Source organism: Micropterus salmoides, unplaced genomic scaffold (assembly GCF_014851395.1).
Source record: "Micropterus salmoides isolate LMB-PRFRI ecotype aquatic unplaced genomic scaffold, ASM1485139v1 Ms_hic_scaffold_2, whole genome shotgun sequence".
Lineage (NCBI taxonomy): Eukaryota > Metazoa > Chordata > Actinopteri > Centrarchiformes > Centrarchidae > Micropterus > Micropterus salmoides.
Window position 1 is genome coordinate 54200017 of NW_024041150.1, and position 6311 is coordinate 54206327.

General features: G+C 38.5%; 1 long non-coding RNA gene across 1 annotated transcript; it reads left to right on the plus strand.

Annotated features, from left to right (window-relative positions):
* Positions 1–3941: 3941 nt before the first annotated feature.
* LOC119912813 lies at positions 3942–5486 on the plus strand. The gene is made up of 3 exons (XR_005446265.1): positions 3942–4242; positions 4385–5363; positions 5457–5486. It is a non-coding gene; the product is annotated as an uncharacterized LOC119912813 (long non-coding RNA).
* The last annotated feature ends 825 nt before the right edge of the window (positions 5487–6311 follow it).

The following is a 6311-nucleotide window of genomic DNA, read 5'->3' on the forward strand; positions in this document are numbered from 1 at the left end:
TAGCTTTTGTGTAAACTGAAGTTTATTAAAGAAATTTCCTTTGGGCCTGTTGCTCAAAGGTACATTTTTATTTGCTATTCACATCACTTGTCACTGATCGATCGCTGCGTTCCATCACATCAATTAAACGCTTTTGTGGTGCAGCAGCGATCAGCTGATTTTACTCAGGGAGCCTCCGGCTGCAGCTGTGGCTGCTTCAGGTGTAGTTGGTTTGATCGGCTGGACATGCAGCCTCTCTTTTCCTCTGTTTGTGAGTCTGTAATGTAGTTAAGTGACCTGTTTAAACAGACTCCTTTCTCATTTTTTACTTGTGACTGTCCTTTTTCAGAGGTTTGCGACTCACAAATAAAAGAAAAAGCTAGGATGACCTAATTAGGATGAGGCGGATCTGATGCAATTTCCCAATACTTATTATGTAACAGTTATTTGAAACAATAACAAAAAAAAATATTGACCAGAAGAACATTAAAATAATAATAGGCTACCAATCAACTACTATGGCTTCAACAGGTGGCATTTTATGCAAGGGATCAAATGAAGTACTCTGAAGTATTGGTATCAGTATCACCTTAAGCGTACTGGTTTTGGTACTGGTATCGTAAAATTTTAAAACACCCAACATTAGTGATGATACACGAAAACTGGACGAGAAGATTTTAACACTATTTTGAAGAAACATGAAATGCTGAAATATATGAGCGGGGGTCTACAGGTCCTCCTTCAGAAATTTGGAGCATTAAACACTTAATTTCCTGCATTCTGGTGACATTTCCTTCTCCAAGTTACAGTGGAAATGTCTTTGTTTATATAAAGAAATGCAGCTGGCAGCTAAAAATTCATCAATATAAAACTATGACAAAATATAATACAGTAATCAGCAGCTTGTTTTTTGTTTGTTACTTCTATTGGACAGTGCATATTTGTTTCTTCTATATGTAAAATGCATTGCACGTTTTCCTTCCTCGGTGCAAGCTATTTTTCAATACATTTGTTCTAAAAACAAACGTTTTTAAAAAGTGATGGGGATGAAATCAGCCATTTCAAAATGTTACCAGTGTAAATGACACATATGAGTAAAAATAATCTGTGATTTGTGATGTCTGTTCAGAGAAATCTTCATGTGTATTTAAGCAGCCATCGTGCCCAAGGTACAAGACATGATAAAATACCATAAACGTTGTCATGACCCTACATGGAGAAAATGCTTACTGTACTGCAGACTGTAATAAAAGGCATGAGTCATGTTTCATTTGCAGAAACAAGGAGACAAACAAAATCAGCTTTCAAATAAATGATAGCATTTACATGGTCATTTATATAATTTCAGTAGCATTTAATCTACATTTATGTCGAACAGAGTAAGTTAGTTGTTTAAAGGCATTTAGGCCTAAAAGCAAAATAATTAAATCTTTAGAAAGTTTAATTTATGATTCTGATATTAATTTATGCTCTAACCTAAGTTCAGTCAGGACGCTCATCAATGTTTGAACGGTTTGTTGCAACTAGTGTCAGTGACCCCAAACCTTCCAGGAGTTAAAGTAGTTTTCAACAGGATTCAATAAGCGAGTCTTTGTTTTATGTCCTATTAAAGTGTCGACTGTCTGTTGCTGTGAGCCTCGTGTGTTTCTGATGTTTATCTGGTCATTATTAGAGGGCAGAACTTAATAGATAATTAAACGTGTACAAAAACATATAAACTTATAATACAGAAGGCCTCACTGATGTAAAACACAGAGTCCATTTCCTCTCATCTTGGCAGAGTCTTGTTCTGACAGCCTGGGACAGGTTAGTTATGATCCAAGCTCCGTGGGGTCTCTAATATAACTAATGTTACTGGCTGAGATAAATAAATAATAAGCCAAGATAGAGAGAAAACGAGAGAGACAGAGACGTCATGGCTCATTGTGTGGTCTAACACTTTCTCTCTCTCTCTCACAGCAGCCCTTTACTTGCCCAAGATGTTGCGATATTACCTCAAAGTTTAGTTTGAATAACCTGAAACATGCAAACAAAGACAAATTATTTAAGGACAGACCGCAATTCCACCTTTCATGGTATCAAATTAAAGTGTGATTATTTTACACACTGCTAGCCGCCAGCACACAGTAGCAAGCAGATTATCATGTGTAGTGTTCTTCTAATTGGAGGATGCATCATAAATAAACAAATACATAAACAACAGCATAACAACCAAGCAGCAGTCAGACAGAGTCTAATACAGCAGGTATCATCCTGCATTACAGTTAGGTGGCTGCCTGGTGGAGAAGTGCAGCCATCCTGTCAAAATGACACAGCATAGTTCATTTGGAAAACATTTTGTCTTTTTAATATAAATAATGCTAAATAAATACAAAATACTTTTGTGATTCAAAATTATGTTTGTTGGTAAAAGAATTAGTGACCCCCACAGGTTCATGATTTTACTGCTTCCATGGGAGTTTAGACCTGAGCACGTAACTCGAACCCTGGATTAGACGGGTCCCTGTTAAGATGTGGGCACAACAGTCTCTGATATCCGTTGCTTGTCCTACATGAGTCCCATTTTGTCCAGACAAGACCTTCAGGAGCAGCTTTAAGTCCAAGCTGGGCCTACATGGCTGTCCTGGCCCTCTTTTCTTTCCTCTGGGTGTTCACCGCACCCGCAGTGGTGCCTGGTCCGGCTGATCTGCCTGGTGATCGTCTAAGATCCGCTGCTCTTAAATCCAAAAGCCGGCTTCCTTTTCCAATAACTGTATTTCTGTCATAGGTAACACATGTTTCAGCAATAAAGCCAGAACAAAACAAGGAACAGTTTGAAAGTTTGACAGCAACAATATGATTGGCTCACAGAGGTTGTGGCAAATTCTGATTGGTTTAACTGAAAGAATGAACGCCCTCAATCTAACGACGGAGTTGGAAGCAGAAAAAAGAAAAAGAGGGGGCGGGTGAGAAATAGAGTCAGCATGAACGATGTCTTCCTGATTCAACTTCTGCTGAGCTTCAATTCTCAGGAAAAAATATCTGCAAAGATAAAATGAGGAACCAGCAGATCTCAGAGCAGTAAAATATCATCTTATCTGTGTTCTTCAGCAGCTGCTACAGTATCACCATATTGCACCATGGACATCAGGAGTCAGATTCTGGTGGGAGAGGAGTTTGACTCTTCACCTGTCTGTTCATGTGTGCTGTCAAACATCACCATGGATCCTGTCTGTTTTCTAATAAACACTATCTGAAGAAAACAAGTTGCATCATTGCAAACATTTATCTTAAGTAACAATCTTCACACCTTCAGCTTCCTCTTCTTCTTGTTTTCAGTTGGTGAAACACGTCATTGTCACAAATAGACCTGAATGAACAAAGTGTGAACTCTGACGGCTGCATCTCATGTTGCTGATCAAGAATTTGGGGTCTCTGTCAGTCACTGTGGATGAGAGAAAATTACATTTCAAAAAGTGAATATTGTAAGTTCTTGGACATCGATAAGAAATTCAGAGAGTCACTATGATGAAGTGACATCATCCTAACCACAGGAAGTAGCTGCTGCGTCTCTCTACTAAAGCACTAGTTTAGAAACTCAGACAGTTCTGAGCACGAGAACAAGAGACAGAAGAAGGAGAGACTCATGATGATTGAGTTCAAATGGATTTCTTTATTTCTTCCAGCGGTGCTTCAGTTTACAGGTAAGAATACATATATCACATATATAAATGGAAGGCACATTGTAAAAAATAACTTGATCAATATTATTAAAGATTCTTTATTAGCTACATTTGATTTAACTAAGAAAACCAAATCTGTTGTTTCTAATGTGGTGAGTTTAGTGAACTCTTGGAAACTAAGGATAAAGAAATAATCGTCACTAACTATGAACATAACAGACATTTTCTCATTTCACTTTATTTTTCATCATTTTCTCAACAGCAGCAGCTGAAAAACTTATCCCCTCCTTCACTGTCAGAGTTGGAGATGAAGTCACTTTGCCTTGTGAAAATGTGATAGACGGTCAGCAAGACTGTGAAAATACTACATGGACCTTCAAGGGTTCAGTAAGCAGATCAGCAGTAGCCCTGTTTGAACTTGGGCAGATTGGTGAAAACGCTAAATCTAAATCAGACAGACTGAGTGTTACAGAGAACTGTTCTCTGGTTATAAAGAAGGTCACAGTCGAGGATGTTGGTCGTTACAGTTGCAGACAGTACAAACAAAAAGAAGGACAACATCAAGGTCCAGACTCTCATGTTTATCTGTCTGTTATTATCAGTGAGTATTTCCATCATAATGTTTTCAGCTCAAACTGTCTTGTTAGAACAATATACTGAAACATTACAATAATTATGATCACAGTGATGAAGTTAACTTTACTCTTGTTGTCTTTCTCTCACAATATCTCCATCTTCACCAGTGACTGAACGTAAGGACGCTGATGAGGTGAAGTTAAACTGCTCTGTGTTGACGCGTGAACAGTTCTGTAGACACACAGTGAAGTGGCTGTATGAGGGTAAAGATGTGGACAAAGATAACAAAGACTTGAAGACATCACAGCCTGTCTGCTACGCCACTGTGTCTTTCCTGGATTCTCATTTTGTTAACAAATCAAAGTCTAACTTGACGTGTGAAGTGACAGATGGTTACTCTGGAAAAGTGCAGCTGTTCACCTTCAGCCCTCAGTCCTCAGGTGAGAAAACAGGTGAGAATATGCTGAGCTGTTAAAACCACCAAAACATTTGTTTATTTGATGACAGCAGATGGTAAACACGAGGTATTTATTAACTGAACAGTTTCTTGGGTTGTGTTATTTAATTCATGCAAGTGACGCAAAAACAACAACAACTGAAAATACAAAATCAACAACCAATGACACTTCACCAGAACTACAAGGTAGTAACTCATCTTTCTCTGGAGTCTCTCTGTCTTCCTGTCAGCCTCTTTCTCTCCACATACTGAACTTCATTAATCTACTTTTTATTTTATTCATTGTCTAATTATTTTTTACATGTTTCTACTTTCTGCCTTTTTGATGGCAAAACATAAAATAATCAAAGCCTCTTTAATTAAGTCACTTTCTAGAAAGACAAAACTGACCATTCATTGTATAAAACAGAAAATAGGAAGTGATCGAGAAAATTATTATTGATTATTGATTGTATCTCTCTCCTCTTTTGAAGTCTAAAGTCTGAATGTCAGAGCGACACTTGGCTGTGGAGATATTTTCTTATTCAGTCAGTCTCAGTCAAAAGTCTTCACACAACACAAAATAACAAAATAAGATGTTGTTCTCTTTCCAGATCAGAGGTGGTTCATAATTGTGTTTGTGGGAGTTGCAGCACTCTTAATAACTGTTGTTATTGTTGTTGCTCTGGTCAGATGGAAGAAAACTAAAGGTGAGAGCAACCACAGATATTATAAACAAGAAGTTTTGATGAACCTGGATTTTTATTGTTGAAGCTAAAGTCGACTCTCTTTTGTCTCTTCAGGAAAAAAACCCCAGATGGATGAAAACACTGTGAGTTTTACGGCTGAGTAATCAAATGTTTCTACAGTTATGACAGAGCTGAATCAGCTGCTCTCTGACAGAGTCATCCAAATCTAAACAGCCTTCACAGAGCCAGTGTTTGACCACATGGAAGTAGACTCTGTTTGTTTGTTGTTTTCAGGGACGGAGCTTAAACCCTGCAGTGAGTCCAGAAAGCAGTCAGGACACGGTGAGATCTCACACTACACCCAGGACAAAGTTACACTCACTGTTTTTAGATTTGTTGTTCAAAATGTAGCTCTATGAGACACACAGTGACTCTTGAATCTAAGTTGTTTCTGCAAGAGAAGAAGTGGGGAGTCTGATGATGCAGCTGGACGACACCAGAACAGACCAGAACACAATCAAGTCCACATGTTACTGAGCAGCCATTATGTTGTCTTCTCTGTGTAGGCTGATCCTGAAGATGGTGTTTCCTACGCCTCCATCAGCTACACCAGGAAGACCAACAGTAAAGGCCGGGTAAGCTGTCTGATTGGTTCTAGTGATGATGGCAGTGAATGAAAACGCTTCTCTCATTTAATGTTGTGTAATTTCTGTGTTGTGCTGTTTGTCTCTTTTCCAGGTTCTGGGTAAAGATGGTGATGATGAAGATGATGCAGTGACCTACAGCAGCGTGAAAGCTTCCTCTTCTTCTGCTGGAGCCTCAGCTGAACCCAGCGACCTCTACGCCACCGTCAACAAACCAAACAAATAAGAGACCACAGTGTAGTTACAGCTCATATCATTACAGGTCATTTACACTGAGAACTGATAAATGTTTTATTATTTGAATTATTTTATGATAATATATGGG